The sequence below is a fragment of the Anabrus simplex genome, chromosome 1 (genome assembly GCF_040414725.1).
Source record: "Anabrus simplex isolate iqAnaSimp1 chromosome 1, ASM4041472v1, whole genome shotgun sequence".
Classification (NCBI taxonomy): domain Eukaryota; kingdom Metazoa; phylum Arthropoda; class Insecta; order Orthoptera; family Tettigoniidae; genus Anabrus; species Anabrus simplex.
Window position 1 is genome coordinate 1,335,572,104 of NC_090265.1, and position 13,372 is coordinate 1,335,585,475.

A 13,372-nucleotide genomic window follows, 5' to 3' on the forward strand; every position below is an offset into this window, starting at 1 on the left:
TTAAACGGCTTTGTTTTTATTCCACGTGCTGCTGGCGTACCCAAGCCTCCCTTGCCGGGAGTATACAACTCGCCGTCTCAAGATTGAATATACCTCAGGTTGGAAACTGGTTGACTGCCGTTCGTGAGTTTCATTTTCCTTCACTGCCGACTGCAAACCTCTCTTGCATTCTTGTAGCACCGGCTTCGATTCCAGCCTCCAGTAAATTATCTCGGTTTTCTACTCGTTTATCCGCTTACCAACCCTCCTTAACTCTTTATCTTCTGACAGGAACTTGGAAGTTTTTCTTCGTATGCCTCCTTTAATCGATTCTTCCTTAACTTAACCTAGTTCATTTTCTTCATATTCCTTTTTTTTTTCTCATTGCTGTCTTCTCCTTTGTACATAATGTAATATTCATTTATTTATTTATTTATTTCTTACCGTACTATACCATTACTTATGTGTTATATCTGTATTTATCTTACTGTACCTAGCTTCGTCTTTATGTTTTGTTCTTAATTGTTGTGTCTCTATTGTTATTTTGTTAGTTTTTAATTTTTTCCTCAATTTTTATCATTAGATGTTTTTCCTCATTGTTCTTCCACTTATTTTTTTATGTTTGCCACATATGCTACTCCACCGTAAATATATTTTTCCTTTGCGGAACTCTGTAATTCGGCTTCTCGCTGTTTTGGTTTCCCAAAATAAATAAATAAATCAATCAATCAGTAAATAAATAAAATTGATTCCCATTCTTTACTCATACCTTTTATACAAAATATAAAGGTCCAATAATGCTGCCTTGAGGAACCCCACTCTTAATCACTGTAGGATCAGATAATGTTTCACCTACTGCAATTGAGATGTTTTCTAAAAATGTTGCCACCGATTCAATCACACTTTTGTCTAATCCTACAACCCTCATTTTCATTAATAATCTCCCATGATCTACCCTAATTATTTAGCGCATATCAGGGACTTACGTCTAACTTGAGTATCCAGAGAACTAAACTAAATGATATGTCCTTATAACACTACTCAGGAAGATCATGCCATAAAGATATCTAAATTGTAAGTATATTTAGATTCATCTGTCACCAACAGAATTTCTTCCCCATCACTAGGAAATGCTGATAAAGGGCATATCTGGAGCTGCAAATTTTATAATTTTTATTTTGGAGAATTGTAATGATGAAGTAATATACCCAAGAATAATATTCCTTATGATAAGCATGGTTCTGTGTAATGATGGCTGCTCGCTATCAGACTGGAAGGGCTGCAAACCTGGTAAAAAAATTGTCAGCTTAATTAGCTGACTACATTAAGTCTCATTTAAAAAACGTTTCTCGCCACAAGACCTATCTGTGTTGGTGCGACGTAAAACAAATTCTAAATAAAAAAAGAAAATGTGTTCTAAACCATTCCAAGTATTATAATAATAACAACATTAAGCCCAGCCAATACAATGTATTTCTCCAAATACACTGAAGAAAATGGAAATTGCAACACCCAGAAGGAGTGGTGCTACATTGCTGCAATTGAACATGTAGGGCGAGTGCTCGGTTGTGATTCGATGATTACACTTTCAGGTCCCTCTGACTGCAAGTTTGGACAACAAACAATACAGGATGTGCCCACCTCAAGCTGCAATACATAGATGAATTCGTCAAGGCATGGGGTCAATAAGGCCCTGGATCGCTTCCTGAGGAATTGTAGCCCATGCTTGCTGCACTGCAAGGGTCAGTTGTTCCAGAGTTGTGGGTGGCTGAGGACGGTTGGCCAGTTGTCGACCCGTCATGTCCCACACATGCTCAATATGACTGAGGTCCGGGGATCTGGCGGGCCATTCTAAGGTTGTGATGTCGTGGAGAGCTTCTCTGAAGATGCGCGCAGTGTGAACCCGGGCTTTGTCCTGCGGAAACATCCCATTAGCAATGTTTGCCTGAAGATGGTTTTACGTGGTTTCCCATTTTCACATCAGGCAGATGCTGGGGCTGTACCTTAATTAAGGCTATGGCCGCTTCCTTCCCATTCCTAGACCTTTCCTATCCCATTGTTGCCATAAGACTATCTGTGTTGGTGCAACGTAAAGCAAATAGCAAAAAAAAAAAAAAAAAAAAAAAAATCAACAGATCCTCAGATCTGTCCCTAGAAGAACATGTATGGGACCAGCTCAGATGTCAACTCTGTCCCAGTGCCAGTATCTAGGATATCTAGTGTCTAAAATTTCATTTTTAGGTTCCGTATTGAATCGAGATTTAACTATAACTATAGTGCATCAGCCTATCTATAATGACTACAAATGTTATTACTGAATTAAGAAACTCAATTTCATATATACCACTATGACTACTAAGTAGCTAATGACCCATATTGTTCTTACAATGTGAAAAAAGCTCATTCCACTTTTGTAATTTTAACTGCACAAATATTTTGATGTACACCTTTCTATATTCAATTTCAATGATAAAAACCCTTGTTTATATGTAAAGTAATTCAGTTCAAGCACATACATTTTAGAAAGTATTAATAATTTTAAGTAAAGTAATGTACTCTATGTCCAGTGTCTTTGTCTTACTTCTAGGATGATGATGGCATACCCTATTGCAAAAACCGGTCCCAAATAAAATGAATATGTGATGACTTTATAATGATCACTATTTCTTGCACTGAATAGGTGAATCCCCATACCTAACAATTTTGAATGTAAGTATCCAGGATATCGAGGACAACAGTTGAGGGCCAGCTTGATTCAGGAGAGGATACAAGACCTTCATGATACCCTTCCCAACTGAATCAATGTATGCATCCAGGCCATAGAGGGTGCGTTCTGCCAAGTTCTTTGTAAACTTGACGCGATTTTGTAATCACTGAAATAACATCACATACCTTCCCAGCATGTCAAGTTTTATTTTGTTTCCTCCTGCCCTTCTGGATGCTTCAATTTTTTGTCAGGCCAGTATATATATGAAGAGTGTTCAGAGAGTCCTTGTTAGAAGCTGAAGAAGAGTTATAGAGTTGTATTGTCAATCCTGCTGTGGCAGATCAATCATGGTTTAGTGTATAGAGGAGAAGTGGAGTGATGTGTTGATAGTTAGGCCTACATAGTGTGTTACCGCTGTTGCACTGAATTTGTGATGGTGGGTCATTCGTAAACTATTGTGTATTTTGTATGTGATCAGTTCAATGAGTGAGTTATATGTCCAGACAGTCAATTATTGGTGTCACTATGGTAGTTCAGTTGTACCATATGGATACTGCTTTGTGTATCTTTTTTTTTTTTTTTTTTTTGCTAGGGGCTTTACGTCGCACCGACACAGATAGGTCTTATGGCAACGATGGGATAGGAAAGGCCTAGGAGTTGGAAGGAAGCGGCCGTGGCCTTAATTAAGGTACAGCCCCAGCATTTGCCTGGTGTGAAAATGGGAAACCACGGAAAACCATCTTCTGGGCTGCCGATAGTGGGATTCGAACCTACTATCTCCCGGATGCAAGCTCACAGCCGCGCGCCTCTACGTGCACGGCCAACTCGCCCGGTTCTTTGTGTATCAATTGTAAATTATTGTGTATACGTTTCAACATGTCTTCATACTGTATTTGTGTGAAGTGAAAATATGTGTATAAGTGTAGTTGGTTATAATAGTGATGTTATGTCCGGCTCCATGGCTAAATGGTTAGCGTGCTGGCCTTTGGTCACAGGGTATCCGGGTTCGATTCGCGGCAGGGTCGGGAATTTTAACCATAATTGGTTAATTTCTCTGGCACTGGGGCTGGGTGTATGTGTCGTCTTCATCGTCATTTCATCCTCATCACGACGCGCAGGTCGCCTACGGGAGTCAAATCAAAAGACCTGCATCTGGCGAACCGAACTTGTCCTTGGACACTCCTGGCACTAAAAGCCATATGCCATTTCATTATAGTGATGTTATTATTTTTACTACATCGCTACAACTCTGTCATTTGTGAGTGGTCTATTCCAATTTACAGTCATGGCATTCAGACTGAAGAATGCTCCTGCCAATGTATGTGACTGATGGATAAAATATTATCAGTATACATTGTAACTCTGTATGGATGATAGCCTGATTTATAGTAAGAACTTCCAAGAGCACCTTATACATTTGCCAAAGTGTTGAAGCAACTGAAGTTTCATTGGTTGACCTGCAAGCTGGAGAAGTGTCACTTCGCACAGTCCCACATATAGTACCTTGGCCATGTTTTCACAGCAGAGTGCTTGAAAAGGCAGCCAGAAAGGAATCGGGCTTTTGAAGAAGCAGGACATTCACAAACCATGTGACAAGTGTGCTATATAGTTCATGGGTTTTTATAGCTGGTACCATAGCTTTGTCCCTCGTTTTGAAGAGGAGGTAGCTCAACTCTCAGACTAGGTACACAATGACAAACCATTTCGATGGACTAGCAAGGAAGATTTCAAGAAATCAAGACAGGTGTAGAGCTCCCAGCCTAGCTCATCCAGATGCCTAATGGAAGATGTGTCTGCAGACCAATGCTAGTGACTTAGGTTTAAGAGCAGTGTTATTCCATGAGAGGAATGACGGCAGAAGAGGCGTCATTGTTTATGCCAACAGAAAAATGTGTGCCATAGAAGTACATTACTGCACTACCTAGAAAGAAGCCTTGGATGTGATTTGGGCCTTAGGAAAATTTATAGGGTACTTAAGCCAAAGAAAGTATCAGAAATGCACTGATAATGCAGCACTGAAGTGGTTAAACTCATTTTCCAGCTCCAAATCTAAACTAATGTGATGGACCTTGTTGCTGACAGAATTTGATTTTGATATATGTCATGTTCCTGGATCTTCTAATCAAGGAGCCATTAGTTTATCTTAGCACTTGGCAATGGAACCAGGAACAAGAAATACTACTGTAGCGAAGAAATTTCCTACAAAAATGGCAACTGTAACTAACTAAGCTGTCCTTATGCTTATCCAAAAATACATTGATTTGGAAACCCTGGCATAGATCCAAAGAATGTGCTATAAGAACTTATAGGTTGGAGGAGGTCTTTTAGTATGCAAATCAAATCTTTCCAACATACCTGTGGTAATAGTTGTTCCCAGGTCACACTCAACGGTCATCCTGGAGAAGTTCCAGAACAGCAATGAAGCCGGCTGCCAGGGGGGAAAAAAATGGTTTAAAACCTCTGCAAACGTTCTTTCGGATCAAGATGCAGATGGACATCATGAATACTGTCCAGAGGTGCTACATTTATGCCTGCACCAAGGCGAGCAGCTGGAAGGCAGACTTTAGCCACCAGGCACACTTAGGAGGTCATAGCCTATGACCAGATGGGCCCATATCATAGGACACGAAGAAGTAAGACTGGACTTTTGGTACTCACTGACCTCTTCACTAGATGGGTAGAAGCCTTCCATATACCTGAAGCAACAATGGGGCAGATCACCATCCTTCTGCAAGACGTGGTATTCAGCCACTCCTGCTATCCATGGTGCAAACTTCACAAGCCAGTTTATATCAAAGAAGTGGCAGCAGGTGGTGAATGATTGGGGTGGCCAATCCAACAGAATAATGGAACCAAGAGCTGTAGTGGATGCTACAGATTCATCTGGTGAATGAAGAGCATAGACTGTTGGACCATCAAATACCACACTCTTCACATATCAATAACATATCAACCATGTCACCCGATACTCCCCAGCAGAGCTGTTCCTTCAACACTAACTATATTTTACTGGTGACAGGGAGATTCAATCATCTTCTAATTCTGGTCAAGATGACACAGCAGTCTCCTTCATCGAATGCCAGTACAACCAGCAGTAGGACATCCAGAGGAAGCATGCTGAGAAGAGAACAGATACCCAGTCAGTAACAAGATTAGTAGATTCAATGTAGGCCTTGCACTACAGTGTCAATCTTGACTGCATCAATGCTTTAGACTTAGATTTTAAATTAAGACATACCAAACTGTATACTTTATTGTTGGTTGTATGTAAACATATGTTTCCAATTAGATCATGGCTGAAGATAACCTAATGTATGTAGGGTCGAAAGTAGTACCGGTACCAATTATATAGGACACTATATTAAGGTAATGGTATTGAATAGGTGGACGCTTCTGTACCATTTGATAGTGATCAATTGTCAATACAGATCATAATAAAATTCATAACTTATGATCAAAGGTCTTTCTGGAAACTTCTGGTTAAGGGAACATCAAGCCTACCACTTATAAATAACCATCTGTGTGTTCAAAACTGCTTATGAAAACCCCAGTTGTGTGGGTGTTAATGAAAGTGGGCTCTCGAATCATGTTGTACCAAGGACATGTTTATAGTGTTCTAGGGACTTCTATATTTTCTTACGTTATATGCCATAGTGAGAAAACCTTTTTGAACACAATTCTAGAACAGAAATTTACCAAGGATGTCTCAGTATTCTTTATTGTATAGTAATACTATTTCATAAGAAAGCAGAATTGTTTAGAAAAATAGCCAGTATATACCGGTATATGAAGAGTGTTTACAGATTCTTATTTAGTAGCTGAAGGAAAGTTATGGAGTTGTGTTGTTGATACTGCTGCAGCTGATCAATCATTGTTTACTGTGTGAGAGGAAGTTAAGAAAAGTCATGTGTTGATAGTTAGTGTGTCACTGCTGTTGTACTGAGACTCCAACGATAGGTCATTTGTAAACTATTGTGTATTTTGTATGTGATTAAGTCAGTGAGTAAATTATCAGTCCAGGCAGTCAGTTATTGGTGTGGTGAACTATTGTAGATAAGTCGTTCCATATTGATAATGGTTCAAATATCTATTGTAAATTATTGTATATATTTTGACATGTTATCATACTGTATTTGTGTTCAGTGAAAATATAAATAAGTGTCATCAGTGACGATTTTACTACATTGCTGCACCTACATCAAGATATACGGAAGGCATAGCCTGGACAGAAGAAGACCTTGTGTCTGGGAAACCTATATCAGTGGTTCAGCCTGTTCTCAACAGCTCTCTTCAGATCAGCCATCAAAAGGATGATAAAGCCAATATGATTGCCACATAGAATTTCAGGAAGAAGAAGAAGAAGAAGTTGCTTTGTTAATGTAATTTAGGTATTATGATACATAATGAAAATGCAGATGGTGAAATCCTGTCGAGCGTTTCATTTGACCACTTTTCAGGAATAGGTCCTGCTTTCTGTGTCTGAAATTCTGGTCAACCTACCAGAAGTTCCTTGCTCCTCTTAAAAACAGCCTGTACAACATACAGCTAACATGCCATTTATCATAAATCCACATGAATTGTACAGCTGGGTGTAGAGATTGTATATATACATACAGGTACAACATGCCACTTTCAAATGGTACTGACAAACAAATGCTCAGTTTTGCATGGGAAAACTGCAATCGACTGTTTTAGTAATAAATGATTTATATTCTAACATAAGTGTGTTTTTGTTTGGTTCTGACATCTGAGGTCAAGTACATCCCTTGTTAATAGAATTTCAAATAATGTAATGTCTGTAGTAGGTCAATGTTTCTCATGAAGATAATCAATGTTCAGATCAAGCAAATCCTGAACCATGGTGTGATGCATGTTAAGAAAAAGAAGAAAAATCAATGTTCAGATCACACTGTATTTCAAAACAAGACCTAGCTTCTATTGTTCTCATAATAAATATCTACAGGCTCCATGGCTAAATGGTTAGCGTGCTGGTGTTTGGTCTAAGGAGTCCCGGGTTTGATTCCTGGTCGGATCTGATGGCTCAGAGTCAGGGTGTATGTGTCATTTTCAACATTAGAATTCATTACAGCTAGGGCCTCTGCTCTCAGAGATGCAGGTCACCTATAGGCATCAACTCAAAAGACCTGCACCAGGCCTCTGTGGAGGTAACACGCCATTAATAATTATGATTATCTGTTGCTACCCTGAGCGATAAGCAGAGGCACCTGTTTGAGGTGTAAAGTTTTGCCTAATTCTGTAATTCTTTAAAAGGTTTTTTTGGCATATTTTTCATTATTTTAATTTTAAAGTAATTCATCAATGAAAACCTACAACCTGTTTTCCAGTCAATGACCTGTTCAGGGATGGGATGAATGAAGCCTCAAGTTTCGGCGAGGATAGGAGTTGTGCCGGCTAACGAGGCCTGTCACACTCCTCTGGGGCAATGATTAATGACTGACAGAGGAAATGATAGTGAAGAGTGTTGCTGGAATGAAAGATGACAGGGAAAACCGGAGTACCCGGAGAGAAACCTGTCCCACCTCCGCTTTATTCAGCACAAATTTGTAATCAATAATTTTGTTAAATTGTATTTCCACTTTTCAGCAATAAAAGCTAAACCCAAATATAGCAGATGGCATATTTGTAATGAAAACGAAAATCCACAGCCTGTTTCCAGTCATTTGACCATGTCAAGGATGGATTGAATGAAGCCCCTATCTAGCAGCAAAGATAGGAATTGTGCCGGCTGCTGAAGCCTGTTGCACTCCTCTGGGGCAATGATTAATGACTGATAGATGAAATGATGTTGAAGAGTGTTGCTGGAATGAATGATGACAGGGAAAACTGGAGTAGAGAAACCTATCCTGCCTCTGCTTTGTCCAGCACAAATCTCAAATGGAGTGAGCAGGAAACATGAGAGTTGTTATGCTTTTGCTGGAAACATATTACACATATCAGAACATGGATGTTTAGAAAAAAAAAAATATCCTGCCATTTCAACAACTAGGACCAAACCTACATACATCATTTACACATGGTAAAGTTTTGCAGATCAACTATTTCTCTAACAGCAGTTTAGAATCTATTTTGTCTTTCATACTTTTACTGACTACATTCCTTTTTCTATTGCTATGAACAAATGTGCCAGAAACATATAAAACTGAGCACAATAGCTGAATGCTTAACCCCAGTCACCTTAGCTCCTTGAACATCATCTTTGATAAAATCACCTTTGTTAACCAGGCCTTCAGAAGAGGTCCCATGATGCCTTAAATCAGAGCCATGTTTTAAAGTACCTATGTCTTCAATGGATATGACTCCCAGGAAGTGTAGTGCGATTGCAGCATTATCTCAGAATAATTTCATAACACAAAGAGAATTAACTACTAAATTTGGCATCAGTGTAGGCATTATAAATATCAACTGATGAAGAATTTCTCTCCAGAAGAAGCAAATCAAACCCCAGGGTAATGGGAATTAATCTACATATTTCTAATGTTCATCGTAAACTTCTGGTAGCTGGAAGGTAAACCCACAAACCTGTAAAGGAAAACTTTGTAACAGGAGAAATGTGAAAGAAACATCTCTTGTGGGAAAGTAGTTCTTTTCTCTGATGGAAGTTAAGTGCACGGAGGCAGAGGGTTCAATATATGCACCAAGCAAAGAATGAGCCAGCAACTTCAGCGCATTTGCAACAGACCATAAAATGCCCCATGAAGAAGATGTTTTGGGGGTATTTCACACACGAAGGATTGAAACCCTTAGTATCAGTTGGTGGAATGATGAAATCTGACCTGTATATCCAAATGCTGGAGAGGAGAGTTGTTGGTGAGCTGTAGAAGAAGTTTCCAGATAGTGATGGAATTTTTCAGCATAATTTTTGCTATAATCGCAAGAAAACCAACCTTTCCAAGATATTCCAGTCTGATTTATACTCTGCTCGATGCAAGCAGCCAGTTTTATTTTCTTATATTTATACCAGGTGTCCACAAACAAACAAAGAAAGTGAGGAAATTCTTCAGGGAGAACAATATTCATATCTTAAAGTGGCCAGGGAACTCTCCTGACATTAATCCAATAGAAAACATGTGGGCTATTTGCAGAAAGAGACTCACAAAACTTGACTCTTCCACAAATATACACAAAATAGAGTCTCAAATGGTTTCATAAAGATGAACTTAAAAAATATGTGCTCAAAGCTTGTTAACTGTATTATATTTATACCAGGTGTCCACAAACAAACAAAGAAAGTGAGGAAATTGAACACTTGGCAGGGAAGTGAAGCAGTGTCATTCGATTGTGACTACGAAGCTCTCCACTACTCATGTAAAGTAGAGGTGCTCAGCTGGGTGCCCATTGAGGCTAACCCAGTGTGGGCGGGCAGCTTACATAGCAAGCACAAGTAACAATGAACACTTGGCAGGGAAGTGAAGCAGTGTCATTCGATTGTGACTACGAAGCTCTCCACTACTCATTGAAATGTTGATTAGAGTACAGTATTTTTTAAAAAAAAGGATGCTATAATCACAAGAAAACCAACCTTTCCAAGATATTCCAGTTTGATTTATAATCTGCTCGATGCAAACAGCCAGATTTATTTTCTTATATCTATACCAGGTGTCCACAAACAAGATAGCCATCCAAAGAGGAATTAGACAAGGTGGTGTTTTATCTCCATTGTCATTCAATCTTTACTCGGATAAAATTTTCAAAACAGCTTTAGAAAATCACCAATATGGAATAAAAGTAAATGGTGGCATGATTAACAACATAAGATATGCGGATGATACAGTCATCTTGTGTGACAATTTTTAAGTGTTTCCAACTCCTGCTCAATAATATTAGTGCAGTAAGTGAGGACATGGGACTAAAAATAAATGTAAACAAGACCAAGTTCATGATCTTCAGCAATCTGTGGCAATCTTACAATTAAACAACCGACAGATTGAGAAAGTAACTACTTTTAAATATCTGGGTGCCATTGTCACTGAACAACTTGATCCTGAGAAAGAAGTGAAACAGAGGATAGCAATAGCACAAAGAATGTTTACAAAAATTAAATCTTTCTTTTGCAATGACTACTTAAATTTAAAACTCAGACAGAGGATGGTCAAGTGCTATATACAGTCAGCCTTGCTATCTGGTGTGGAATCACGGACTCTCAAGAACATATCACTGAAACGCTTGGAAGCCTTTGAAATGTGGATCCACTGTAGGATGCTCAGGATTTCGTGGGTTGGACGACTAACGATCCAAGAAGTACTTCAAACATTAAAACACTGGAAGATCTCTTACCTTGGCCACATCCTTAGAAATGACCGTTACTTCATCTTACAGCGGATTATACAAGGCAAAATACAGGGTCGAAGATGTGTCGTGAGGAGGCAAACATCATGGCTTGGAAACATCAAAGAATGGACTGGAATTCACAGTGTTGAAAGACTTTTCCACCTAGCGTGAGATCGTACTGCATTCGCCACAGTGATTGCCAACGTCAGGCGGACCTGATATGGTACTGTGAAGAAGAAGAAGAGTCCACAATGAAAGTTACGCTATTCAGGACAGTACAGCATGGGCTGTAATGATCGTAGGAGTCTGAAATTTTGCAGATATGCTAACTAAGCAATGTGCTTGTGAATTATGCCACAAAAATTATTACTCCCAACTTTTGTCATCAGGCGAAAATATGGTGCTGTAAGCAGTCAGAACTTGCAATATTCCATAACTCAGATGTCAAAATGTTCTTCCAGTAGAACTGCATTGTGTAAGTTCATTGGTTGTTGCTTGGTGATGCATATTGATTCCTTTTGTGAAGTGAATCTTCATTGTAATGTAAGAAATTTGAACTATTCCATGGGAAACGTAATGCCTATTGGGAAGAGAGACCGTGCAGTACTAGTAAAGTTGTTCTATCAGAATGGCAGCAACAGCAACGCTGCATTGCGGGAATATCGCCAGCAGAAACAGCAGACAAGAGTTCCCATGACAAGTAATGGGCTGAAGAAAATTATTAAGAAATTCGAGGAAACAAGGTAGTGCACCAGGGAGAGGATGGCAGCCCATCCCCATGGATGTTGTCGATGAAGTTGCTGTGACTGTAGCAGGGCATGCAGCACATTTTTCCAATTCTGTAACCAGTGCTCGAGCTGTGTCACGTGAATTGTTGCTACCTCAGTCAACATTTCACAAGATTTTGCAGTGCATTTTATACTGGTATCCCTACAAACATCATACTGTTCACAAATTGAAACCCCAAGATGTTGCATAATGCCGCGTGACTTTGCCCTTCGGTTTCTAGCACACGTTGGAAGTGGACAACATGTTGCCGGGGAACATTCTGTGGACTGATGAGGTGCATTTTACTCTGAAGGGTGCAGAGAATGCTCAGAACTGTCACATATGGGGTTTAACTCCTCCAAACATTGTGCAGGAACAACCATTGCATTCAGGTTATGTGACTCTTTGGTGTGGTTTTACAAGCTCCTTCATTCTCGCTCTGTGCTTCTTAGAGGAGATGACCCCTCATGGGTTTGTTAGGTGTACAGTGACATTTGCATGTTGTAGGGACCTCCTTGTGTAATACGTGAATCCAGCTTTGCAGGAACGCAAGTGTGATCACACCGTTATTTCCATGCAAGGTGTGGCAACACTACGTATCACTCGCCAGATGAAAGAATTGCTTCAAGAAACCTTCAGTAAAGACCGCATTATCTCTAGGCATTTTCCAGAAGTGATGCCTTCGAGATCGCCCGACCTAAATCCATGTGACTTCTGATTGTGGGAATATTAGAAAGATCGTGTCTATCAGGGGCATGGCCGGTCTCTGCCTTATCTAAAGGCTAGCATACGACGACATGTCGCTCTGATATCATATGATAGGTTGCGGGCAACTGTCGACGATGCCGTGTTACAGATGCAGCATGTTGCTGAGTTCGGAGGCCATATTGAACAGTGTTTGTAACCATGAATGCTAATAAATCTCAAAGAACCACCTTTATCATGTATTTGATCTTTCTTGCCTTTTTTTCCCTGACCCTTACCATTGCTTACAGCATCATATTTTCACCTGGTGGCATAACTTGGAACTAATAATTTTTGTGGCATAATTCGCCAGTGCATTGCTTCGTTAGCATATCTACGAAATTTCACACTCCTATGATCATTACAGCCTGTGCCGCTGTACTGCACTGAATACCATAACTTCAGTTGTGGACACCTGGCACATTCAAAGAATACTGACACGTTATAATTTTTGTGTTACAGTTTACAGGGTTTAAACATACAAGCTATGATTTACAATTCCTTGAATGGGAATGGCAGTATTTCCGTTTGAAAAGTAAAATTTCTGTTATTCATTCATCAAAACCTCATATATTTACATAATTCAACAAGTTTACTGCATGATTTTGCACAGTGTTGTAGTGTTATGTGACTAAATTTCTGAAAGTACTATTTGAAACTTATCAGGAGTCTGATGATAATAGCTAGCCTCTACAATAAATGGCGAGGGAATTTCATTACGAGTGAGGACGTGATATTTACTATCCAACAACAATGTAAATGCATCTACCGAACAGATATGCACTTTGCCTTCAAATAATTAAACTAAGTATGATTGGATTGTTGGTGAGTTTAACAGATTATTTAAACCCAAGCAACCACAAGCCACAGCTTTTTCACCTTAAT